Source organism: Trichechus manatus, unplaced genomic scaffold (assembly GCF_000243295.1).
Source record: "Trichechus manatus latirostris isolate Lorelei unplaced genomic scaffold, TriManLat1.0 scaffold00068, whole genome shotgun sequence".
Classification (NCBI taxonomy): domain Eukaryota; kingdom Metazoa; phylum Chordata; class Mammalia; order Sirenia; family Trichechidae; genus Trichechus; species Trichechus manatus.
In genome coordinates, this window is record NW_004444004.1 from 1,284,790 (window position 1) to 1,311,888 (window position 27,099).

The 27,099-nt window shown below is 48.2% G+C and overlaps 1 protein-coding gene across 3 annotated transcripts in view; it reads right to left on the bottom strand.

The window, feature by feature from the left end:
- TSC22D3 (TSC22 domain family member 3) overlaps positions 1–27,099 on the bottom strand; it is a 64,243-nt gene that overhangs the window by 27,811 nt on the left and 9,333 nt on the right. The gene's annotated exons all lie outside the window — the stretch shown is intronic.

Below are 27,099 nucleotides of genomic sequence, written 5' to 3' on the forward strand. Positions count from 1 at the left end.
CAGCCATATGGGGCATAGGGAGTCTGGCTGTCTGCTACCCCTGGGACCAGGCCCAGTGATGGGGGAGGGGAGAACAGGCCACTTTCTTGGTTTGAAAGCAGCAGAGCTGGGTCCCCAAGGCAGTCATTTTTACCAGGGGCCCTAAGTGTGGCCCCTGAGCTTGGCTCCCCAGAGCTAGGGCTTGGTCAATATGGGGCCTCCACCCCCAGTCTTGTTGCTATGACACATGGGTCTACAAGTGCTGAGAGGCATTGTTGAGGCCGGATGCAAACGGCACGCAGCAGGGTCTAGCTGTGAGCCAGTTGGCCAGCTGACATTTCAGGGTCCAAAGAGCTTGTGTGTACTGGACAAGCTGTTTATTGTGGTCTTGGCATTGCCCGGCCCTTCAGACAGCAACAAATGCTCCCAAACTGGGAAAGGAGAGGAAATAAGGAATCAGCCGTAGCCAAAGAAGACCTGGAATCTCTTCTCTCACACCATTTGCTCCCTGCAGCTGACATGCTGCTGGTGCCAACCATCGGAAGTACCCCTGTGAGGGAACTGGAGGGGGCAAGCCCCACAACCTCCGTTCGTGAAGACCTAGATCACAAATCGTGTAAATGCCCACATTAGCATCCTTCTGACTGCCCAGCTCTCAGAGACCGTGGCTCATGCTAGGTCAAGTAATTAGGAATGAGAAATCTTGATGTCACAAGATTTAAACATACATAGGATACGTAGGAATGGGCACCCCAAGGATTCAGGCTCTACACATACATGTGTACTCAGGGAGATGGTAATAAACAGGCTGTGATAGAAACAGTCCTTCAGAGTCCTGGCCTGGTCCTTTCAGATACACTCAAGGTTGACAACACTCCAGGGGAAACGTGGCAAAGGTGTATGTGTTAAAGCATAGGGTGGAGTGGAAAGGTGAGACAAAAAAGACCCCAACCGAGTGAAGCCAGGAAGCCAGAGTCCAGACAAGTTGTGGGGAACGTGGAGATTTTCAGAGGACACTTGGTTCCATGCTCAGGAGCCGGTCTAATCCGTCCTATGGCCTGAGGAGAAGCACTACTTGGAAGGGATAGAATCAGGGATAAGGGGTTGAACTCCACCTTGGGCTCTCAACTTCTGTACCTTGTTCTACCCAGGACTGTGGCTGCCAGGGCTGGACAAACAGAACTGCCAAGGAGTCTTCTGAGTGTCCTGGTCTGGTTCGTTTGTGGTTTCTCTCAAAGACAATTCAACCAGCCCAGTTATGTGTGATAGCCATCCTCAAATCATCACACACACATACAGAAGGAAATAACAATAAACAACAGTAGCTAACATTTGTTGAGTGCCTATGGTGTGCCAAACATTGTTCAAAGCACTTTACATATCTTACCTCAATTAACCATCCCCAACCTCTATAGGGTTGGTATTATGTGTATCATCCCCAGTTTACAGACGGAGAATCTGAGGCTCAGAGAGGCTAAATAACTTACCCCAAGTCACACCAGGTAGCAAGTGGCTGAATAGGGATTCAAATCCCTGTGGTCATTACACTACAGGGCCACTTTTGACTAAGCATACAAATGTGCCCATTTGTACAATACTCGGAAGGAAGGAAGAGAGGGGTAGGAGGGAAGATCAAAGAGACTGGCCTGGGGAGAAGAATCATGATGGTGGGAGAGTGAGTATGAAAAAGTGGGAAGATGGGCAGCAGAATGCCCGCTAGACGCCAGAATTTAAGATTATCTCAGTTTGTTACCTCACCCCCAGTGGTTACCCCCATAGCACCTGACATGGTGCCTGCCCTCTCACCGGTACTCACTTAGCCAAACTCTGTAAAAGAAAAAGCCCCACGTGGCAACCACAGGCCAAGTTATTGCCTCCCACTGGGTAAGATCCAAGCTTTAAAGTGATTTTTCCAAAGAGTCCCAGTTACCAGTCATTACTTAAGCCCCCAGCATGTGGCAGGCACTGGGGATGTAGAGACGAACACAACAGGGATTCTGCCCTTGAGGCATGGCCAGGATGATGGGAGAGATGTTAGATTTGCCTGGAGCCCTTTCCAGGGGTCAACTGATGTGCATGCTGTGTTCAGGGAACAGAACAAAGTCCCCTGGCCTCAACAGGGATGGAGCTGCTGCCTTCAGCTCCTGGAGCCCAGCACTGCCACTGACAGAGCTAGGCATCTCCAGCTGGCACCATTCTCCATATGGTTGCTTCTACAAATGCAGCTTGGAGCAACCTTTCAGGGCTGTGCTGGCCACTTGAGCTGGCAAACTGTGAGCCCGAAATGTGAGCCTGAAGCTGGGAGAAGGGGTGAAGCCACAGGAGGTTATCCTTGCCCTCACTCTCCTTAGTGTCTGGCAGTGGTACCCCGCACACAAAGAAAGGGGAGAACACCAATTTTCAGCGCTCTCCTCCACCCCTACATTGTCTCCTCTCCCTGGGAAGCCCAAGGCTTAGAGAAATGAATCCAAGTAATTAACTAATTAATGAATATGGATGGCAAAGTTGCTGAGGTTGCTGGAAAACACCCTGTTGCCGCCAACACACACAGCCCAGCCAGGAACCCACCTCCCACGGTGGGCAAAAAGGAGGCTAGGGAGGGACTACTCTACTGTATCTCTCCAAAGCTCCAGCTGCAGCAGAAGCTCCCACTACCCAGCAGCCCCTTGCCCAATGCCAGGAGACCAGCTTCTGGGCAGCATAATCCCTAGCAAGTGCTGCCCCCCTTCCCAGCTGGGGCTGTGATCTTTCTCAGTTGCTCAGCATCAAGAGCACTCTCTGTGGTCCAAGGAAGTCCATCTGTGGGCTCTCCGAACGCAAAGTGCAAGGCTATAAGAGATAGGTGGATGGAGATAGGAGAAGTGGAGAGAAAAGGGAAAGGAGAGACAGAGAGGCACACACAGCTGGCAAGAGCCCATCTCCAGCTGTTGGGCGGGCTGTTTCCTTTGATAAAGCACTTGGCAGTACTCCCAGTTCTGTAGTTTCTGGCCTGCAAAAGCACACCCGGAGCACGAGCCTGCCTGTGGGAGGACTTCAGCCTTGCTTTGTTTTCTTTCTTTCTTTCTTTCTTTTTAGTTTTTAAGCTTTAGAAAATGCCCCTCCCCTTCCAAGGAACCTCATTCCTCCCCCACACCTGTGCCAACTGAAGTTGTACCAGCAGGTGATGTGAGCTGGGCCTGTAGGGTGTCTTCACGGAAAGTCAGTGCCACAGAGGCACATTTGAGGCCCTGGGGTGGGTGTGCAGTGAGGCCTGGGCATACACTTGGAAGCACATGTATGTGAGTGAGTGAGTATGTATCTGTGTGTGTGTGAGAGAGAGAGACTCTGAGTTAGACTGTTTATGTTTGTCTGAGAGGTTTTGCTTGTTTGTTGTGGCTGACACTGCCTTCTGTGTGGCACGTTATCACTGTTCTCCCGGCCTAGGCTCCTTCCAGCTCACTAATGTTTCCCTGGAAAGGACTGGGTATCAGGGGGAGTCCCAGTGTCATGTGATCACACAGAACAACAATCCCTCCCTCCAACTCCTGGCCCTATGGCTTTGTGGAAAACTGTTCCCCCATGCCTGTAAAATGAGGAGTCAGGCTTAAAGGCCTCCAGGTCCCTGTGGCAGGGCCCCCTCCCCTCCTCTTTTCCCCCCAAGGCTCCTTTACAGCCGAGTGACAAAACACTCCCAGGCCCACAGTTTGACAAGCCCCCACAGGGCCTCTGTCCAAGTTTCCCAGGTTCCTGAGGGGAACTTGATCCCACCCAGGGAAATCCCTGCTTCTCAGGAGCCCCAAGAGCAGCGCCTATTTCCACCCACAGCCAGCCCTGCAGCGCAGCAGTGCCAGTGTACCAGAGGGGACCTTTCAGGACTTTCTCAATGCTGCTGAGGAGGCCTGGCGGCCAAGCCCTCCTCAGCCTGGCAGGAAACCGTGGCTGGAGCAGAAGCAACAGAACTTCCCTCCTGCCAGCCCTGGGGGAGGCGGCTGCCCCCAGTGAACGGCTCAGGGCTGCTGGGGCTCCAGGGCAACCGCGAACGACTGGCCCACTGGTGTCTGTAGGCCCAAACCAGAGCCCTCTTTGGCCCTTAGGGATGGGAGAAACCAGTTTGGAAGAAGCAAACACAATACAAAAGCAAACACAACCTGGGAACTTTGGACCAGCTTCCAAACTAGAAGTCTCAAAGGTTCCTTGTTTTTCCACAAACAAAAAGCATTTACCTAATGAAAAAAAAAAAAGAGGACACTTTGACTTACAGGACATCAAAGCTAGAAGGTACCTTAGGAATCATCTAGTCCAATCATTTCATCTTACATATGGGAATACTGAGGCCCAGAGTGGGGAAGGGACTTATGCTGGTTAGCAGAAGATCTAGGACTAGATGTTGGGGCACTGTCCCAATGACTTCTGGGTCTTGGCCATGGTTGGGAGAAGATACACAACCAGAGGCCCAAGGAGGAATTTTTTTTTTTTTGGTACTTTAGATGAAGGTTTACAGAGAAAATTAGTTTCTCATTAATACATATTGTTTTGTGACATTGGTTGCCAACCCCATGATATGTCAATAGTCTCCCCTTCTCGACTTTGGGTTCCCCATTACCAGCTTTCCCAAGGAGGAATTTTGAAGCTGAAAAGTAGTAGAAAAGTCCCTGGGTGGTGCAAATGGTTAATACACTTGGCTGCTAACCAACAGGTTGGTGGTTCAAGTCTACCCAGAGGCACCTTGGAAGAAACGCCTGGTGATCTACTTCTAAAAAATCAGCCATTGAAAAGCCTATGGAGAACAGTTCTACTCTGACACACGTGGGGCTATCATGAGTTGGAATCGACTCGACAGCAACAGGTTTTGGCTTAGAAACAGTAGGATGCAGAGTTGGAGTGAACAGTGCATCCTGGAGAGCTGCGGGTGGGTAGGAGGCTAGTGCAGGGTTATGAGCCCCTCTAGACCCTCTTTGCCTGTCAACAGACATGCCTGTTGACACCTGCTGGGCCAGGTAGGCGCTATACCCAGGGCTCAACATCAAGACTGAATTGATTTGGGGTTGGAGCTGCCTTCACCCTTTCTACAGTTTTCTTCCTACTGAGGTCTTAAGCTCTCCAAGTGGGTGGAAGCCCGACCCTAGTTTTTCCAGTGTTTGGCAGTGGGGCAGTGTGGGCGCAAACCCAGGCATGTAGCCTTTACTACTCCTTTGGGATTCAGAGTCCACCTTTCTCCTTCCCAGCACAGACATAATACTCCAGTTGAGGCCTGTGTGTGTAGCCTGAAGTGAACACAGAAGAGGAAGTGGGTGGGTGGGAGTTGCCTACCAGCTTCAAGAAGTTGATAAGCCATGGAGAGCTTTCTCCAATTTGAACTAGCTCTGGGGCCAGACCGTAGGCTGGTGGCAAGGTCCACAAGGCTGTCCCCAACATGCTCAGGCCAAAATTAAATTGATCAGGTCTTTGTTCAAGTCACGAGCTAGGGCTGAAGCTGAGGCCACCAGTACTGCTGCCCCACTCTCTCTGACATGGCCAAGCCTCCACTACTGCAAAGCACCAACCTCTCAACACGGGCAGTGTAGAAACAACATATGCTGCTTTCTGAGACGGGGTGACATGGATGTCCAGGAGAAGCTTCATTAAAATAAAGAGCCGAGCATGGAAGATAATCATGCCCACTACTTTCAATACTTAAACGTGTGCTTTGGAAACTGCTCTAACAATCACCATCCACCTCCACCTGTTCTTGCTGAGGACTGTAGTATAAAAGAGATGGTTAGAAAAAGTTCCTTCCTGAACTTCCACTCATGAAGCCCTGGGCCAAGATGTCAGACAGTTGCATCTCCCATCTACCCAATTCCAGCTAATGAAAGAGTCCTTCATTCTATAGGACATTTTGTTATGTGTTATTTTGCATCTGTGGACAAACTCCTTCATAACTGTTCTTGAGAGATTTCTCTCTCCAACTTGACTCAAAGCTTCTCAAGTGTGGGAAGTATGCCATTTTCTCCCCTCTCCTGTGGCACCCAGTACAGTGGTATGGCCAAGAGGATAGTCTCAATAGTGCTTGTTCAACTCAGTAACAACAATTGGGAAGGCCAGTATAATTTCTGAATTCATCTGCAGGAGTATCCAGTGATGATGGAAATCTGCGGCTGGATGTATCCGTTGCAGCAAAGAAAGGGCTATTTTTTTTTTTAATTGTGCTTTAAGTGAAAGTTTACAGTTCAGGTCAGTTTCTCATACAAAAATTTATACACACATTGTTATGTGACCTTAGCTGCTCTCCCTATAATGTGACAGCACACTCCTCTTTTCTACCCTGGATTTCCCGTGTCCATTCAACCAGCTCCTGTCCCTTTTTGCCTTCTCCTCTCGCCTCTGGACAGGAGCTGCCCATTTAGTCCCATATGTCTACTGGAGCTAAGAGGCACTCTCTTCACAGGTATCATTTTATGTCCCATAGTCCAGTCTAATCTTTGTCTGAAGAGTTGGCTTCAGGAAGGGTTTCAGCTTTCGGCCAACAGAGAGTTTGGGGGCCAGGTCCTCTGGGGTCCCTCCAGTCTCAGTCAGACCATTAAGTCTGGTCTTTTTACTAGAATTTGAGTTCTGTACCCTACTTTTCTCCTGCTCCGTCAGGGACTCTCTGTCAGGGCGGTCATTGGTGGTACCCGGGCACCATCTAGTTCTTCTGGTCTCAAGGCTGATGGAGTCTCTGGTTTATGTGGCCCTTTCTGTCTCTTGGGCTAATACTTTCCTTGTGTCTTTAGTGTTCTTCATTCTCCTTTGCTCCAGGTAGGTTGGGACCAACTGATGCATCTTAAATGGCCACTGGCTAGCTTTTAAGACCCCAGATGCCACTCACCAAAGTGAAATGCAGAACATTTTCTTAATAAACTTTGTTATGCCAATTGACCTAGATGTCCCCTGAAACCATGGTCCCAGACCCCTGCCCCTGCTACTCTGTCCCTCGAAGTGTTTAGAAACGGCTATTCTTGCAGGGAGGGCCACGCAAAGCCAGCATGTCAGTTGACTTAACCACCCTCTCCCTGTCCCATCTTGCTGAAATAATAAATAAGTTGTTGGGACAAGGGTGGAGTGCCTCACATCAAGCAGCCATTAAGGCCAGGAGCTGGGCACTCCATTTCCCAGCATCTTCTACTCTGTTTCATCTGTTTCTTTGGCAACAGGGTATTAGTTTCCTTCCAGAAGTGACAGGCTCCTTGAATCTAGCCCCATGACTACATTGGATCCAGAGTGAGTTATTGATAGGAAATTATTTGAAATTAGATATCATGTTTGTACATTAATATGTATTAACATATACTTTGTTTATGGATTTACATATCAGAAGATATAAGTGGACTGGTTTTGATGACGCACACACTCATTTATGGGTGGGAACGCTGAGAGACTTACTTTTCCTAAAACATTCAAGGAGAGATTTAGAACTGTCTCCAAGTTTCCCTTCTTCCTGCCCTGAGGGCCCCCTTGCTTCACAAGTGGCTTCACGGACTGAGTAGCTAGAAGTATTTAATTTCTAACAAGAAGAATACAAAGGTAGCCTGGAGACCTATGTTAGAATTAAAGCCTGAGAATTTAGCAAATATCTCTAAAGAGTGAACTACTTACGATTAACCAAGTCATTAATTAGGGTCATGTTTACATTTCAATTGTCAGCCCTAAACATCTGTTTGTTTAAACGGGAGGTCACTTTAGTTTATTACAGTTATAGCCACTGGTGAGATAATCTGCTTAGATTTCACAAGTATGTGTGAATCGCCTACCTCAGCTCTTATTTTCACAGAATAAGAGTTCTCTTGAAGACACAGGGTCAGACTAAAGATAATAAATGATTTTCCTTCTCGATAGAACTAAAAACAAGGCTTTAATTAATTCACCAAAATTCTAGGATTGAATATCTATATTACATTTCTTGACTATATTAATCTGTCCAAGGGTGACCCACAGGATTCCCATGGATCCAAGAACAATCTTTAGGCAGACATTTCATTGGCTCTGAGATTGTTTCCCAGTCATTGAGCACTGCCCTTCTCAATGGTGGAGTCACCCCCATTTTGTTGGCGGAGACTACAGGCAGCCTGAGAGAAGGGGCCGGTGGGGAGGAGAGAATGATAGAAATCATGAAACAGAGAAAGGGGGGCTATATGGTAGAAAATATCTCTCTAAGAAGGAGGAAGCAGAAGCATAGAAATGAAGGAGGCTCTAGGAGTGGAGGGGATCCTTGGGTGGTACAAACGGTTAACATGCTCAGCTGCTAACTAAAAGGTTAGAGACTTGAGTCCACCCAGGGATGTCTTGGAAGAAAGGCCTGGCAATCTATTTCCAAAAAATCAGCCATTGAAAACCCTCTAGAGCAGTGCTATTCTGACACACATGGGATCACCACAAGTCAAAACTGACTCCACGGCAACTGGTTTAGAAGTGGAGGAAAGGAAATAGGGGCCAAGATGGTTCTCCCAGGTGAACCCAAGATTGAGGATAGTCCAGGCATACACACACACACACACACACACATACACACACACAAACATATACCTTCCTCACCTTGACTCTCATGTCCCATATACAGGAGTAGACTCAGACAGAGTTGCACGCATATAAGCCACACACACAAGAATACCAGTCCACCCAGATGATATCTTTCCAGCTGTCCCTTCACAAACACAGGCACCCCCACCACACGGAAATGTATTTACCGTACATTTTTTCTGTACCTTTTTTGCATGGAATTTAAACATATTTTTACATACATCCACATTATTACCAAAATCCCCTCCACACACTCAAGTCCTTACATAGGTACACAGTTACACACATACACACACTCATCCTCATCCTCCTTCCCAACAAAGGCACAAAGAGTTTGTGCTCAATAAATTCTTAGTGCTTTCTTTCTTGGTAGATGGATATGAAGGAGTGACTGGATGGCCAGATGAATTGGAGAAGTACTTTTACCTATGGTTCTAAGCGTGGTGGAAAAGTCTATCAAGGACATTTGAAATCCCTCATAGAGTTCACTCCCTTGGCCTATAGACAAGACACCAGCAGTAACCTTTAGTGACTGCCAAAACCTTCTAAGATTCTCTTGGTCCTGCTATGCTAGCTGACATTTGCAAAGAATCCTGGGTATTTTGAACTAGGAACATTTAGTTTAAGAAACAAAACAAAAACAAAAATTTTCCCTGACATTTAAGAACACTACCAAAGTGCATGTCCAAATTAACCTGGCAGGCCTGGCCTGGAGTAAAATGGCGAAAAAGGAAAGGTTGATTTTAAAACCCACCCACCCTGTCTATCCTCTTGGAGCCTGCTCCCTTCCCCCTCACCACAGATGCCCTGAGACCTCATTTTGTCCCCAGCCAGGCTTACTCTGTCTGGCCACAGAAGACTAGAACTGGGCAATGGCATTCGGATTTGACTAGAAGGAAGTAATTGGCAAGCTTAGAGGGAGCAGTGAGTCTATTAGATATAAGCAGAATGTAGCGCAACATTGAAGTGGTGGGCACTGTGAGCTGTACAGTGCAGTCTGCATAAGAAATCTAGGGTCCAGTGGGTTTTTATCCAAGTCCTGCCAGCCTGCCCATTATAAAGTTCAAATGTGGCTGGGCTGAAAAGCAATCAGATCTGTTATTGACACTGTTTCATTCTGAATAGCACGGAGGACCAAAGGCTTTCTTTACTTAGTTCATTAGTTAGCTAACAAGCATTTTTCAAGCACCTACTCTGCATGGAGCACTGTCCCAGACACTCAGCTGTTGCTGTTGCTGCTCCTGCTATTGAATTTCTGAATACAGGCTGTTGCCAGACTTCCAATTTTCTGAGTGCTTGCTCTGACAGGGAACAATGACTAATGAACCAAACATCAGGGAGGGCCCTCTGATCTCCAGCACAGAACATGCCCATAAAGGCAGAGTCTAATTTGTTCAGCAAGCAGCTGCCAATTCTTCTGGGATCTTAATTACCTGGAGCAGTTTATATGGGTGAATCCCCTTGAGAGAGAAACACTGAACCCTGTCTTTCTCACACCCTATCATACTCCAGGCCCTATAAATGGCTTTAACCCCCAGTCATTGCACATGGGTACAAGGTCCAGGCCACAGCAGTTCACCAGAAAGGCATGTGGGCACCTCACACAGCCCTCCTTCACACGTCTACACATACACACACAGAGGCAGCTGGGTATTGTAGCAGAAAGCACTCTGGACTGCAAGTCAGGAGATTATGAGTTTGAATCCAGCTCTGCCTCTGCTTCTCTGTGTGACACTGGGCAAAACTTTTCTGTCTCTGGGTTTCTGTTTCTCTGTTGTAAAATGAGGGGTTGCACTAGATGATCTCTATGGGCTTTCCAGTGCTAGGACTTGAAATCCTGCTCCACGAGCTTCAAGAAAGCTGTGCGACAAGGTCAGGTTTGTACAGTGGGGATGAGACAAGGTGGGGCGGTGGTTGGCTCAGGAATGGCAGCAGCCACCATCATGCAGAAGAGAAAATCCCTCTGCCTCCTTGGGTCAGCTCTTCCCAAAGTCCCATAAACAGACAAACAAAAGAAGACAAACCCATTGCCATAGAGTCGATTCTGACTCATAGTGACCCTAAAGGAGTAGAACTGCCCTCATAGGGTTTCCAAGGCTGTAATCTTTACGGAAGCAGACTGCCACATCTTTCTCCTGAGGAGTGGCTGGTTGGTTCAAACTGCCAACCTTTCAGTTAACAGCTGACCTTTTGGTTAGCAGCCAACCTTTCGGTTAGCAGCTGAGCGCTTAACCCCTGTGCCACCGGGGTTCCCCCAAAGTCCCATACTACTTAAGAAATACTTCACAAACCTAGGTGGCGGAGCTGGCAGCACTGTGGGCACTGCTGCTCCCTTCTGCCTCATCTCCCTCTCCCGTCATTCCTTTTATAACCCTTGTTCCAACTCTTGTTCCTTTTAACCAGCGCTTCAACACACACTGACTACGTAGTTCCCTTTAGCAAGCTCTAGAGAGGCCATGATTAAATGGTCTCTAGAGTCTCCTCGCCTAGTCTGTAAAATGTAAATAACAGCCCCTGCTCTGGCGGGCTTCACAGGCTGTTGAGAGGATCAAATAAGATAAAGTCTGTGAAAGTGCTTTGGAAATTGTAAAGTGCTACGCAAATGTGAGGGATTATTATTAATGATGGGTGGGGTGGCAGCCATGTGATACACGAGGAGCAGAGTGCCAGCTTGCCTGCTCTCCTCACCGTCTTAACTAGGTGAAGGCATTGGCATTCCTTGCCAGCCTGTAGCCAGCTAACACAGCAGTAGGGACTCAGTTATTTGATTAGCGTTACTCTCCACTGTCCCCTAGCAGAGTTCGGAGACAGAGGATGCAGAATAGGTTAATTCTGACATGGAGGACAGAAAGGCCTAGAGTAGTGACTAAACAAACAAACAGAAATTAGTGGATCCTTTCTTTCAAACCGAATCTCATGGGGAAAACCCAGTTTATCAAACAGATGACAGCAGAGCTAGTTTGGTTGAAGTTGGGGTGAAGGACAGGAAGCCCTACTTACTGGGCCCTGCACTTACCCTTCAGATCATTCCAGTGGATCCTTCAGGTTCCAAAGGAGCAGAGGGGAAAGCTGAGAGTGTGGAGCAGGAGCTCTTGCCTAGCATTTGGTGGATCTGGGCATCCAAGGGGCCGCCACAGCTGGCATTGGAGGAGTTGGGGTACAGAGCAAAGAGAAGAGGGGTAACAATACACTATAGAAAGGCTGACAGAGGGGGAGTGACACTCAGTTTTATCCACCTTTGGTACTCTAGAATGGGCTTGCAGCTTTAGCAATCAATGTTGGAAGGCCCATTAAAAACACAAATCCAGAAATGGGTAAAACAAAGTCCCAGACCGAATGAACATGAGCAGTGCTCCTGGTTTCTCAATTAGCTTTGTGGAGGAAGGAGTTGCTCCCCAGGGTGAGTCTGCTGAATCGGCTCCTCCAAAGGCAACCTGTGGCCCCACCATGAATGAGCATGTTGGCATGGTGAAGAGGAAAGGGCCAGAAGGAATTGCCCTGCCATCTTTAGGTGGGTTCAGTGGCCAAGTAGACAGAAACCTGACACCAGCCTAGGAGCTGAGCAGAGGAGGAGCAGTGGAAGTGGTGGGTGACGTGGCAGAACAAGTATGGTGGGTAAAACAGTGGACCCAACATTATAAGCAAGGGGTATTGGGCTTGGCCAGGATTGGAGCCTAGAAACAGGAGACACAGAACAAGTTGAGGGAGTTGGGGGATTGAGGGGTGGGGAAACAGATAACAGCTCCCTCCTGTAGCACTTGCCTCATTTTCCCATCTTCCCCACTCAAACAGGCTCAGCAACAGGGTGCATCTGATTGGCTATGCAGAAATTGATCAGACCGTGCAGGTACAAGTTCAAGGATTCAAGCTGGATAGGGGTGGTGTGTGTGCCCAAGACGTTCACACAGCCAGGAGATGGATGGTTTCTGACTCCTTAAGGCAGGTGAAAGAGAGTCAGGGATTTTGTTAGAGTCACTGTAGCTGGCAGGATATAATAATGATAATAATAACAAAATCTCTTTAGAGTAAATTAAAATCCTAGAAACATCCAGTGCTGGTACTTCTATATTATTAAGACCATTTACAAAAGACCATAATCTTTCTCTAGGAGATTCTTACTCCACATGTGTCTTCCCCTGATTCCTTTTCCACATGTGGTGGCCTAGAGTTCCTTCTCAAATTACCCTGAGGTAGCTGCTACAGAAACACGTTTGCTGTGCCAGGGCTGAGCAGGAAATGGGTAACCCAGAGCAAAGGATCAGCAGCAAAAGCCACTTGTGCTTGAAGGAAACGAGAGCATTTGGAATTCCGGTGTACTTGGGTGGACGGAAAGAGCGTGTTATATCGGCCCAGACAGTCTTTGTCCCTGCTCTTCTGGAAGGGAGCAGTGGGACCATCTTGGAAAGTGTGTTGGATGAGAGAATCACCTGGCTGGGGGTTATTTCCCCTGCATAAGCCTGTATGAGCACAGACATCGGGAAAGAGACGGAGAGAGGAGCTCTTGAGGGGCCTAGAGGGGAACAGAACTCAAGGAGGAAAGAAGAGCAAATGAGACAAAAATAGCTTTGCAACAGACCCCTAGAAAGGACTGTAACCCTTGCTCTGTAAATGGTTAGAGCTCCTCCCTTCAAGCAAGAATGGTTTTGCTATTACAAGTAATGGCCTCAGTTTTGCATTCTCAAATATTTTAAAAGTCAACTGAGTCAGGTACACACTAGGGAGGATTTCCAGTTTCTTCCCTGCATCCTCCAAAAGTACCTGCCCGGCTGATGGGGTTAAGGAACAGAGGCCTAGGCAGAAATCAGCCACCTGTTTGAAGGCTAAACTGGGGACTTCATCCTGACACCCCACTCCCTGCTGCACCTTGTGCCTGGGTTTATATGGAGGTTAGGGGAGAGATAGCTGAGATTTTTTCCCTGTTCCCTCTGCTAATGTCAACCACATCCCTAAGGATGGCCTTACACGTGGATGGAGAGGGTGGCTGCCTACATAGCATGATGTGAGAGTTTGCTAAAGGTCAGAGGGACCTTGCTCCAAAATCTCAGTTCCACTAGCCCCCCACCACTAAGTCTGCACTTCTCACTTTGCTTATACTTTTTGAAGGTCCACTGTTGAAACAGAATTGTGGCTTGGGAGACGGAGTGTATTCAGTGCTACTAGCCGTTTTCACCACAGCTTGATTCCTTGTATCACATCAGCATTAGCAGAAAGCAAGGCCTCGAGGAGGGAGGATAAGGGGTCAGGGAATAGAGAAAGTTCAAACGTGAGCTGTCATCCAATAGTGGAGAGTCCTGAGCAGCTGGGGAGAGGATAGTTTAAGGAAGTCTATGCTAGAAGGGAGAATGGGAGAGAAAAGGAAGTGTCAAAAACAAATCCTACCCAGTTCACCATTTTCTGAAGGATGTGCCTGCTTCCTCTATCCCCAGTGAAAATGTTTCAGATTCGGCAACTAGTCTCACAACAATCTCCTCTCCAGACTGAGGCATTTCGCCAGAATTCATACGCATCTCTTCCCATGCAATGCAGGGACCATTTGCTGATGAGGAAGGACTAGGTCTGGGGCCTGGGTGGCATTCAGCTTCCCTACTGGGCTTCCAGGCACCTCTTGCTTCCTAAGAAGAAGAGCTATGAAAATAGTTATTGGTACTTTGTCATGGTTCTTGTTGTTAAGTGCCTAAATCTCTAGGCTGTAATCTTTATGGAAGAAGCCCTGGGGGCACAATGGTTAAGCACTCAACTGCTAACCGAAAGGTTGGCAGTTCGAACCCACCCAGTGACTCTGCGGGAGAAAAAACCTGGCAATCTGCTCCTGTAAAGATTACAGCCTGGGAAACCCTATTGGACACTTCTACTCTGCCCTCTAGGCTCACAACGAGTCAGAATCGGCTAGATGGCACACAACAACAATCTTTACAGAAGCTGATCACCAGGTGTTGGTCCCGTGGAGCTACTGGGTGGGTTTGAAGGGCCAAACTTTTAGTTAGCAGCTGAGTGCGTAACAGTTGCACCACCAGTGCTCCTCTTTGTCATGGAAAGGAAGGGAATTGCTCCTCTGGCCAAACCCCTGCCCTGGAGACCAAGAATAGGGAAGGAACGCACTTGGAGGCCAGGGCTTTTTCCTGCCCTGTCTCTACTGGTGCCCACCACAGACTTGAGCAGAGTGGGTGCTCCCAAAGACAGCTGGATTCCACTTTTCAGCCTGGGGCCCTTTGCATTGGAGAAGTAGAAGCCATCTGGACAACTAAAGCCCTAAAGATGGAGAGCTGCCGCCCAGCTCAGATTCCCCAGAGACGCCACTGGAGCCTAATGAGGTTGCCAAGGGAGCCTGTCTGGCAGCCTTGCAGCAGGGAAAGGGATGTGGAGCAAAGACGCAGTCCCAGGCTCAGCAGAGGGCCCAGAGCCAAGATACGCATGGCAGGCAAAAAACGCAAAAATCAATTCACAAAGACAGCAGGAATTATTCCTCCTGAAGTCCAGATAGAGCGCGACTGAGCGAGTTTGCTGGCCTCTGCAGGCTGCAGGGATTGGAGGAACCCCATACACTCTGGTTGCCATTAGCTCCGACAATGGCAACATGCCTTCAGCTACAAGCCTGCTGCGGCTGGCTGAAGGATCTCGGGCCGGTCCCTTTGGCTTCTGTCAGGCAAAAAGCAGCATAAGCCCCTGATATCCTTCCTTCAAGGAGCTCTGGTGGTGCAGTGGTTAAACCCCCAGCTGCTAACCGAAAGGTCTGCAGATTGAACCCACCAGCCGCTCCGCGGGAGAAAGATGTGGCAGTCTACTTCGGTAAAGATTTACAGCCTTGGAAACCCTATTGGGCAATTCTACTCTGTCCTATAGGGTCGCTATGAGTCAGAATCAACTCCATGGCAACGGGTATCCTTCCTTCACTTCCCTCTTGGCCCCTGGCAGGGTCCACCTGGCCAGCTCTGCTCTGTTTTCTTAAGTGTGTGCTGAGCCAGAGAGGAGAAAGGGAGGGAGGGAGGAGGATGGACTCAAGGAAGGGAGGAAGGGCCAGGCCGCTGGCCTCCCAAGGTAGCATAGATTCCGAATGAATACACCACTGACTGTGAAAGGTAGCAGTGCTGCCTCTTCCAATTCTAGCACTTCTGGGAGTCATTTCTCAGCTCACACTTCCCTCCTGTGACAGATACATAAATCCTTGGTTGAAGAGGCTGCCGTGCCCCTTCCTGTCTCAGACGTGATTTTCCTCAGATGAATTGCACCACCTCCTTCATACTTGCACAGGTCAGGCGATTAGATCAGGCATAGTGATAGAGCCATCAGGCTACGGTGAAGAAGTAGAAGGGAACTGTTGTTTTCCTGTGAACTCCTTGGCCCTGAGTCTCTCCAAGTTAAACTAGGTACCAGTGGCCAGGCCCCTTAGACGTTCCTGCAAAAACTACCTTATGACACATTCCAAAGACACACAAAAATTACTTCTGCATGTCTGAAAATCAGCTCCCAAGTACTGGGAGGCAGCTTTTTCACTTTGTGAAATATCTGTGGCAATGCTTGAGCTTAGCTTAGCGTCTCCCTATGCCCAGTTTCTCCTCGTAGTTTCTGTATACTCTAGGGATGCAAGCTCATTTTCATATCAGCTCAAATAATTAGGAAGGCAGGACTACTGAAAACAACAAACAGATCCATAGTGCATTTCAAAGCTGGCTACACATGATTATTTTTCTTCTTTATGCTTGACATGGACTGGTGTCAAAGTGATCCTGTATCCCTGAGTATCCAGAAAATAGCTAGAAGGTAGTGGGGGACAACCTGGGATTTAATGACGGCTATGGATAATCCAGGAGCCCTGGCTGCACAGTGGTTAAGAGCTGCAGCTGCTAACCAAAAGTTCAGCAGTTCAAATCCACCAGCCGCTTCTTGGAAACTCCATGGGGCAGTTCTATTCTGTCCTATAGGGTTGCTGTGAGTCGGAATCTACTCAATGGCAATGGTGTTTTTTTTTTTTTTTTGGTTTATAGATAATCCATGGTGGTCTCTGGGTGGCGCAAATGGTTAAGCACTCAACTACCAACTGAAAGGTTGGCAGTTCACGCCCACCCAGAGGCGCCTCGGAAATAAGGTCTGGTGATATGCTTCCAAAAGGCCACAACCTTAAAAATCCTGTGGGGCTTAGTTCTGTTCTGACACACATGGGGTCACCATGAGTTGGAATCGATTTGACTGGCAACTAACAATAACAATGGAGAATCCACAAAGTGGATAATGAATATAGGGCTAATCAAAATGTGACTCTACCCAGATACACGAATGGGGCTATTTGGGTAGGGTGGCTAATGACAGAGGCTGCAATGAATCGCTAGCACACCATTTAGTATCACTGAGGAACTAGCATGATTCTTGATGCTCTAAATAGGAAAGAAGTATGTAGGAACTATGAGGTCATCCTTCTCTATTTCTTGTTCGTCAGCCACTAATGAAACCCTACACAGCTCCAGTCTCCCGTGGGAAAGTTAACTCAGGGGGTTAAGACAGGCAGTTGGGTCCTCTGTGGCCCAGTTAATTTTGCTCCTTTCCTAACCAGCCATCTTGCAAATGTGTGACACTGGTCAGAGAACAGGTTGGGGTGACTGGTTAGAGGTGAAGGTGTGCCTGTTACAATCTCAGCTGTTACAGAGGACAGAATGAAATCTTTGGTAAGGAATTTGGAGAATGTCTAAAGGATGGAGAAATCCAAGTTAGTTCAAAAGTCTTTCCTGTTTTAATGGATTTAGCAAATTTGGAAAAGAGAAGGCTGAAAAGGGACACGATAACTTCCATTTAAGCATATTAAGCGGCGTCCAGGAAAGTTGGAAGACGGAATGAAGAGGAACAACCTCAGAGAGCAGAGGTTGTTGAACACTGGAAAGTACAACCAAAGGACATTGTAGAATTTCCTTTCTTAGAGGCATTTGAAGCTCAGCTGTCTCTGCTTGAGCCTTTTGCTAAAGACAGTTCAAGGGACCAAACAACACAGGAAAGACACCCAAGTCTACTGAGGTACAATCCAGCCGGAAGGCAAGAGACCAAACCCTGCTTCCTCCTAGGGCTCACCCTCTTGATCCGTCCCTTCTGACCCACAGACAGCAGGGCTAATCATGTTCTCTATCTCTCAGGGCAATGGAAGGAGGAAGCAACCCAAACTTATTTACACAGAGCTCATCACAAACTCCTGGCAGAAGTGGGAACCCTCTTGTAGTATGATTTTGTACAAATTTCCCACCAAATCTTGTCCCAATCTGTCCGGAAACCAGCACAAGTCCATGCGAAATTGCCGCAGTGACATATTTCCTGTCCTTTAGCTGTGGCTTTGTGAATTCAGAGAAAGACTGTAACCTCTTGACTTGCTTCCCAGAAACACCTCCTTCAGTCTGAGTTGAATATGTCCGTGAACAATGCTGAGAAGAAATCAGTGGAAGTTGGTGAGGACAGCACCACCAACTCTCCGGTGGCTATTATCCCATGTCTGTGCGAGCATGATAGAGACAGTGCCTTCAACCAAGGGAATAGGACTGCTGCTAATCTGGAGTGTTGAGTGTCATGGGGCAGAGTAGGACACCAGCGATATAAAAATAGCAGGTTATTCTTACACTTGGAATAAGGTCGTCAGAAGGGACTTCAAGCTAGGTGTACATGGAAAAGAAAGGCTCAGACCATACTGTATGGCTTCTGTTACTTATCCTCTGGCTCCTCCTGCCCTGCCTCCACTAACACATAGATAGTGTAGTAGCATGTCCCCAACGTCAGTTATTTGTGAACCACCGTCAAGACTTTTGCCAAATCTGAGTACCACCAGTATTGCGATTTAGCTACTATTTTCTTGAAATTAATTTTAAATAGACTCATTTTTTAAAAATGCCTCATTCCTAGAAGTAAGATTTTGGAAATCCTAAGGCGTGTTAGACTTTTTTTCTAATACACGTTAAATAAATAAATAGCTATAAAAATAGAAAAACAAAGTTAGCCCATGTACCACCTAAAATCATCTTACACACCACCAGCATATGTTTACCACACTTTGGGAAAGAGTGCTCTCTGTATAGCGCATGCAGATGGTCTCTACCACCAACAAGCGGGGCTCTATTTCCTCCTCAGATGTAAAGCCGGCAGGGCATTAGACTGTCCCAAATGTTCGGATACTGTCCTGAGCCATGCTCCCTCGCTCCTTCTTCTCAGGACCAGGGCCCTGGCCGTTATTATTTTCCTCCTTTCAGGTGACAGCACCAGCAAAGGCTGGAGTTTGCAACCAAACACAGAGCCCTTATTCCCTGTCAAGTGCTGCCTCCCTCCAGCTATTTCCCCTACTGAGATTTCCACACTAGACCTCACTTAACTCGAACAGTGCCCTCTGTGGAGTGGACTTCCTCAGCCTTGGCCCCTGGTGCTGCATCGGCTGGAGTGCCCCAAGCCCACATCAGTAGCCTGAGTGTCTGCCCCAGCACTCACACAGGCCCCACTAACGTCCGGCCCTGCCCGGGGTGGCTGAGCATGTGGTGCTCCAGGCTGGGAACACCATCTTCCTGGGGAAGCCAGCGACCCTCCTCTCCCTCTGCCTGCTCCCTAGGTGGTCAGGAACATGAGAAGAGGGCCAGCCAAAGCATTCTGTAGGCAAGAAAGATGTGTGCAGATGCTGATGATACAGAAGGACTGTCTAACAATCAGGGCTGATCAGCAAGGGAACCGGCTTGTGCTAGATGCAGTCAAGCTGAGGCAGCGTGTCCACCTACCAGGGATGTTTTAGAAGAGATTCCAGTTTCTGCTAGTGTTAAGAGCCTTCAGTGATTTACAACTTTTTGTTGTTGTTAAACCCATAATCATCCCTTATCCTCACCCCCCACCCACACCCTAATCTAACCTAGTCACTCTGTCTCAGGAGCTTTAGGTACAAAGCCCTTGGAGAAGCAGAAGAGCTCTGGGGGAGGCAGGGCTAAGGCCGGGAGCTCCACCCACCCTACTGGGGTGGGGGTGGGGGGCACCCAGCACCCCTGGCCTCCACGACCCACGTGGAGACATCTCATAGTTCAGTGGAGCCCAGTTTGAAAATCCTCTGGTGAGGAAAAGCAAGCCAGGCGAGGACCGACATCCTACAAGCTTTAAAAGACACGTGTAGATTCTTATTTGTGCCATTGTTGGTTTCAAGGTGTAACCCCTATTTGGTGAGGGTGGTGACACAATGTATCTCCCCTCTTCCTTTTTGGCCTGCTCCAAACTTCGTCCTCCCCACTCCCTCCTCAAATTCACCTCCTCCGCTTGCCTCTCCTCCCTTCCCCCAAGTTTTTTGCCTCTTCTTCCTTCCTCCTCCCCTTCCAGCAATCCCTAGGGCGCCAAGGGGGCTCTATATAGTAGAGCATTATTTGAAAGCCATTGTGCTGCAGGAATTCTAAGATCCCTTCCAACCTTAAGAGTCTATGATTGATTACCTGAGTGGCAAGAAATCACTCAAGAAATTATTGTTGAGTGAATGACCTCAGTCAAGAAGCAGAAGGACTGTCGGGGAGGGAGCAGACTGTGTGGTGGTGAGGGCACTAAGAACGTGGGCAGGTATCAGACAGGTGGAGGGAGGTTCCTTTTCTACTAGCTCCCTCCACTGCAGTTTCCTCAGCAGTGGAGACCCTGGTCGGTACATGGTTGGCAGAGGACATTGGAGATGATCTATCATATAGGGATCCCCAAGCTCTCATGCCTGACCTAGCAAGGAGCTCTCTGGTTAGTGCGATGTCACCTGCTATGGCTTTGACTCTCATCATATAACCCAGGGAGGGATGACCAGCCTTGAAGGAATCTGAGTATAGTAAATGTACCAATCACCAACACTCACCAAGCAGATTGGTTTTTGGTAGCTCATCTGTGCATTATGGGGGGATAGGAGTTATAAATAACTGCCATCAGATTCTCAAAGGGACAGACTTCAGAGTCATGCAGTGCTGGGTCTGGGGAGAGAGGGAGGTTACCAAGAGAGTAGGTTTCTAAAACAGAGGACAAGTCTAGACCCTCTTTTTAGGCTCTCTTTTAGATCTGGATGTGAACATCCAAGACCTGAAAATCACTCAATTGAGAATTCCCACAAAGACACACACGAAGAACCCAAAAAATGCACTCTGGGTTCAGCATCTGTAGTTTGGGGCTGAAAGGACTACTGGGAGATATTTGATGGAGGGGCTCATTAGCAATTGCATGTTGATGACACCCCAAACACTCTGGTTCTCTTTACTAATTCATTCCGAGCCCATCATCCTTGAATTTTGAAAATCTCGACCCTAATGTTCTGTTCAGCGTGGACCCCCTCTTGAGGTTATGACTCTTGTACATTTGCCACTCTCTCATTCTGTTTTCTTTTGTCTTGTTCACATGAACCCCTTCTTTCTTCCCCCCACCATTCTACCATTCAGAGAGTTCAATGACTTATTCAAGTTTCCATGCATCCTGTCCACACACATGAAGATTTTAGAGGTGTAATCTTCCAGAATATCTGAGTCGGAAGAGACCCTAGAGACCATGTTGTATCTCCCCTCCCCCGTTTTGCAGGCGGGGAAAGTAGCCCACAGAAGGGCGGGGAGTTACTTACTCAAGCTCAAGCATCAGATTGGTGGCAAAGTCAGGACTCGAACCCAGATCTTCTGGATCCAAATCTGACCCACTTTCCACCACCTCAAGCTGTAGCTCCTCCAGGAACTGTGCCTCTTCCACGAGCTCAGGGTCTTCTCCGAGCTGTGGCTCGTCCATGAGCTGTGGCTCCTCCAGCCTTTCTGCCTTCATCTCACCACTGCCCTGGGAAGCCTGGGTTGCCTGGCTGGGGTTGATGCCCACCTCTCTGTCTTGTTTGCTCTCTGTAGCTGCTGGGCTAGGGCGGGAGCAACTGGAAACTCTTTCCCAGGCTCAGAAGAATAAGTGCTTGGGGAGCCTGGGAGCCAGCCTGGGCTGGCTCGGCTGTGGAGGCGGGAGGAAGTTCCCTTCCCTGAGTGCCTTCAGGCTCCCAGGCTCTGGAGGAAGGCTGGAGCTCCTGGGGCGAGCGCTGCCCTCGGGATCTTCTGCCGAGGCTGGGCCAGCTTCCTAAACCAACTCGCAGACTGAAGGGGAGGGCCGGATCCTCCGGGGGAGCCCAGACAGCAGCGCTGCCAGCCAGCCCCTGTGGTTGGAACTTTCAAAAAGACCAATGTTTCAGCAACTGATTTCTTTTCCAACCCGAACAGCAGGCCCTTCTGTCCGCCTTGCATGACTGTGGCTGTGGCATGCAGCCCCAGCCTGAGCAGAAGCAGGATTCCAGGGCCAGGGCTTCATAACACCCAAACCACTGGTCAATTCCATTAAATGAAATCAAATAATAAAACACCATTTTTGGCTTCAGGTGGACCCAAAGCTGGTCTGCTGGCACACAGATGTTGTGTACCTACTGGGATGGGATGTGCAGAGCCGTCTAGAGACGAGAAGTCAGAAGACCATTGGACCAGAGAATCAGGAGACATGGTTTCTCTTTCCAGCTGGTCAGTAATTGGTTGTTTGGTTTGGGGCTAGTACCCAGCCCACTCTGAGCCTCAGTTTCCTCATCTGTAATGGGAGGGTATCAGACGGGATGGCTTCAAAGTTCCTATCAGTTCTGAGCCTCTGTGTCTCTGAGCTGCTTGTGGGAGGCAGAAGGTGCCCCCCCCAACCCTAGGAGGGGGTAAGCTCCAGGTGTTGAAGAGGTAGTCGCTAGACCCAGTGTCCTCTGAAATCCTTACCTATTGGCTAGCAATGCCAGAAGAGCATCCTCATGCTTCTATAGCTTTTGATCCCTTGTAAAACTTTAAAATCCCCCAGCAGCCCCCCTCCCTCCCATCCCTCAGCAGGTGAACTGAGAAGGTCGGAGAGCAAGCCTTGATAGGGAGACAGCTAGAAGGCTTGGTGTCAGAGGACAAAAGAGGAAGTTGCATGTGTCAGCAAGGAACTAACAGTACCACTTTCTTAGAGTTGGCTCTGGGCAGGAGAGGGTATGTGATTGACGAAGCAAGGGGAGGGACTGGTGAGAGAAGGGTTTAGTGAGAGAGCGAGGCGAGGCAAGTCAGGTAAGATTTTGTTCTGGTACACAGATGACTTGCCTAATGATAATGAAGGCTTCCCTTTACTGAGTGTTTCTTGGAGCGTCCTCTCACTCATCCCTCCCAACCACACTACCACCATTTTCTGGATGAGGAAACTGAGGTCCAGAGAGGTTGTCACTTGCCAATGTCATCGTCTGTCAATGGTCTATCCAATGCACAGCCCCTGTGCTTCATGAGCACACTGACTAATGACCTTCTCTGCACCTCAGTGACCCCTCTCGGGCCCTGCAAGTGGGGAGAAGCACATGCCAGCTCCCCTAAAAGGCCAGTATCTCCCACCTCTGTGTGATAAGTGTGGGGGCTCTACCTCTCTAGGATCCTGGCTCCCCCAGATCAGGCTCCTGCTCGACCAGCCCTGGGCACGCCTTGCAGCTAATACTAGAATATACTAGCAAAGTCTCCCTCATCTGAAGAGAAGACGGAGAGTACAGTATTTTGGAGACATCGTTATTTCTGGGAGTCAGTTTCAAGAGGATTTTTCAGCTCATTAGTTCTTTACGCTCTTCACTGATCTTCCCCCTGTCAGTCTGGCAGGTGATGAGCTCTTCCAAGTCTTTCTGATGCTGCTTTTCAGCTGATAGGCCATTATGACCCTTAGAGACTCACTCTGCCTAAATCAAGGCTGGCTGATCTTAGCAGTCAGAAAATTTCCTTGGGTGTTGCTCCTATCCAACAGGGCCAGAGGCGCTTCAAAATCCACATCTTAGGGCATTAGTGGCAACTGGATTCATTTGGCCTTTCCTTGTTCCTGATTTAGGGCAAGAGTCACTCACAGAGGGACCCATGCAATGCCCAGAGTCTTACCAAGGTGACTTCCTTCACAGATTTTCTAATCCTGGGTCAAGTCCCCTTATCTGTGTCCTCACAGCTTCCTACACTTTTCCTTCATTATGATCAATTTTAATAATGTAGTTATTTGTGTAATTATTGCTTGGTGTCTGTCTCCAACACTAGACGTAAGTTTCCTGTGGCAGAGACCCTGCCTGGTGCTTGCCACTGTATCCCCTGTGTCTAATCTTCATTGTGTGAATGTATGGAAAAATCATCCTCTACAACATGTACCTGGGTGGGGGGTAGTCTTACTCCAGTGTCCCCAACACTGGGGTGCTTCCCCAAATTGTTAGAGTATGGAGGATGGGGTGCCCTATTGAGGCTAATTTAGCCAGGAGATGAGAAGGCTGAAGGATGCTAGAGGAGACCCTAACAGCTCTCTAGTTCACTGCAGTCATAGGAAAGTATATGTTAATTTTAATGACTGACCTCCAATGGAAATTTCATAGACATTTTCATTATGAAATTACTTTTATGAAAACACATTCATCTATCATATATGCACTTTCCTTTTCCTTACAAGCACCTGCTTCTGGCCCCTTTGCTTTCCCTGTCTTTCCCCCATTTGTCCATGGTCCTTATAATCAGCCCTCTCACACTTTTATCCAGTTCTTCATTGCTACTGTCACCACCGTTCCCATCTTATAAATTATATATAACATCCCTTGGGGGTAACTTCGTCCAGCTCCTAAGAATGCTTGTAGTCAGGAAGTTCTTTCTGCTATCTAATCTCAATTCTTCATGCTACAGTGTAGGCCTGTTTCCTCTTGTTTTGTTCCTAGTGTGGCTGGGAAACAGCTGGTCACCATCTCTGAGTTGTGACTTTTCTTACATTTGAAGATTAACCTTTCTTCTTTCTCTCTACCACCCTCCACCTAACCCTTAAACTTTTTTCCTGGACCAATAACCTTAGCTCCTTTAGCCGTGCTCCCACGCGTCCTTCAAGTCCCAGGTTTACCTCCTGTAGGCTAGACAAGTTTTGTTGGCCTAATCCAGCCCCTTCACAATCAGATTCACTTGGCTCACACTGAGCTCTTAGTTTTCACCTGCCTTGCCATTGTGATGGGGTCTCCTCTCTCCAGTGAAAGCCCCTCAGAGTCCCTTGATCAATTTTTTTTCCCTTCTCTGAGGTGGAGCCTCTCTTCCCTTCTGCATTTAGGCTATTTTTCAGTCTAAACAAATATCTGACATTTGTAGTCCAGAAAATTTATACCTCGGGCCCCAGAAGGAGTGCAGCCTGAAGCTCCGTGCCCCACTGCCTCTGTACAATGAGAAGCATTCATAACTCAGAAGGAAGCCCACAAAGGGAAAGGAAAACCCAGACGACCCTCCCTTTCTTTTTTCTTTATAGTAAATAATTTACAAAAACAAATTTTCCTCCCCACAGGCTATAACCACTTTATCACTAGTCCCCAGGGCCAGCCTGTACACATTTCCATACTGTCATGGACTATTTTTAGCAAAGGATGACATTAAGTACTATTTGCCCCATGAGTTTCAAACTCATCTTTTCCTCTTGTCAGGATGTTGTCAGCCCTCCCCTTTTGGACCAGCTGGCCTCTCATGGCCTGGAGATGTTTTCAGGGGCATGAGCTGCAACCTACATGGTATGACTTCAGAGATTCCTTAGAAAGTCCTCTGTTGAAAATGTCTTTTGAGCTGGCTCTGATGATTAGAATTTCACCATTAGAGATTCATTTCTTTGGCTCAATGTCACTTCCTTAGGAAGCCTCGTCTGATCCTTTGTTATACTCTCTTACAGAAGTCTATCCCTTTTCCCTCTTGGCACTTAGTCATTAATGTGACTACTTGGTTAATATCTATCTCCCCCACTCAACTGATTATTCCATGATGGCCAAAACCATGCCTTTCGTGTATTTTCCATTATATTCTGAGTACCTAACACTGAGCTTGACACATAGGAGATGAGCAATGAATATTCATTGTTGACTAAATCTGTTCATGAGCTTAAATGTGACTTCTCCAGAGTGCTGATGGGAAAGGATGTGGGCATGGATGGAGAAATCATCCTCCACAACAAGTACCTGGAGTGGACAGTTTTACTCCAGTGTCCCTAGCACTGAACACTAACCCTAGACCCTGAAGGCCTACACCTATCCAGGGCTAGGCCAAGTCCCTGAGGAAAGGACACTAGGGCCCAGCTTGCCCCGATTCAGAGGCAGCAATGACGGGAGGGCCAGAGTGGGCCTTTCTCTTCTATTCCTGAAGCTTGGAGACTCTGGGTTTCAGCCCAGGAAGAATCAAAGGTGCTCCCTTCTGTCCCCACCCCAGGCCAATACTTTCCTACCTGTGAACCTCGCTGGACTCACAAGTGTCCCCTCCCCTTTCCCAAGCAGAAAGTCCTGCACCCTCTTCCCACCATTCCAATGCCAACCTATTCTTTAAGGCCCTGCTGGAAGCCACTGCCACAAAGAAACTTTTCCTTCCTACTTTGATTTGGCACTGCCCAAGCTCTGGACATGTGAAACTAGGAAACAGTAAGCTTAAGGCCTTCCCTTCAAGGAGTGCTGAGCTCCCCAACTCAGCTCTCAGTAGTCTGGGGTCACTCTGGTGGCGCTGCTTTGTTCCCTGCTGTCCTTGGGTGCAGCTGCTCCAATTCCCCCAGCTACACTCTCAGCTCTTCTTGGACCCGGTTCTAGCCTTTGATTTCTCCCATGTCTTCTACAATGCTTAGCAGGGTGGGCATTCAATAAATCCGCAGTAGGTACTCGATAAATAGGAGGCCCTTGGTCAATAAATGATGGATTGATTAATTGAAGTGCTTGGTCTCTCAGTACAAGGCCGAATGAGGTGATGGATGCCAGCATTCATTTCTCCGTGTACCTGGGCAGAGTATGTCACCTTATAACTGAGTAATTTTTTTCTTATCCTTCCTCTCTCCCCCCACCTTTTTTTTTAAACAAACTGACTATGAACCAAAAGGATGGGAGAAGTGAGGAGCTGGAGACCTGGGAGGGTTCCTAGGAAAGGGAAATTCTGCATCTCCATCTCAAGCCCCCCAGTTATCACTGGATTCTGGCTGTGATCTGGGGGAGTTAAGAGACCCAGCTCCCCTGAGCCCCAAGATGGGGATCTTGAGCTTGTCCGAGGATTCCTGAATCTGAGCTTTGGATACAAAGTACGCCTGCTGGTAATTCCCAGGCCACCTTTCTTGCTTTGTTTCCCTGTTTCGTCCTCTCTTTCTTGATTGGAGAGCAGTGCCCCCGCCTACCCTCAGCCTGTGAGCCATCTACCCCCTGGCAACACAGTGGGACAGGCTGAGGCAAAGACAAGGGAAAGGAGGAAGAGGCACTATTGGTTTAGTCAGAAACTGAGCCAACGGAATATTAGACTGATGGAGATAATCTGTGTTTGAATATAGTCAAATTAGCTTATTAGAGAAATATTCCATAGAATACAGCAATCCTGACTTTAACTGGGGACTCAGCTGCACTAAGCTGATACCTGTAATTTTCTGAACAGGCCAGGAAGCAAGCTGAGATTCATTGTGAATTCAGGCCAGCCTGGGGATGTTGAGACTTCATGGAGAATGGACTGGGAATTGGCTCTTTAAGGGTCTTCCTTTAAACAGCTCCTCCAGCTTTCAGTACATCCTTCCACCTGATGTCACTTAGCCTGGGGTTCCCCAGAACAGTCCTCGAACCAACAAGCAGGTAAGGAAGAAGGACTTCTGAGA